Source organism: Gavialis gangeticus, unplaced genomic scaffold, assembly GCF_001723915.1.
Source record: "Gavialis gangeticus isolate Ggan-Ray unplaced genomic scaffold, GavGan_comp1, whole genome shotgun sequence".
NCBI lineage: Eukaryota > Metazoa > Chordata > Crocodylia > Gavialidae > Gavialis > Gavialis gangeticus.
In genome coordinates, this window is record NW_017729022.1 from 58,329,804 (window position 1) to 58,330,140 (window position 337).

Consider the following 337-nt stretch of genomic DNA (forward strand, 5'->3'; position numbering starts at 1 on the left):
TTTGGCATTCCTGTCCTTCAATGTGTATTTTAGCCTTCCTATTCTCACTGCCTCATGATTCTGATCCTGGAAAACTGACAGAATCAACAAGAGGACTTTGCCTACAGTACTTCTTATGTGAGGTGTGACAATAGGATTGGGGTCAATCTGCCCATGACACAGAATGTATAAACCTAGTCATTCCAGTATTTGTGTTGACAGCTAGCACTCTCTGGAAACTATTTCCCACCCCCCTCAATCTCACCTTCCTGTTTTGTCTTACATTTTCCTTTCCCCTTCTGACTTCTGTTTCTCTGCTGCAAAACTGTACTGAATATCAATGCACAACTGCAGCGTA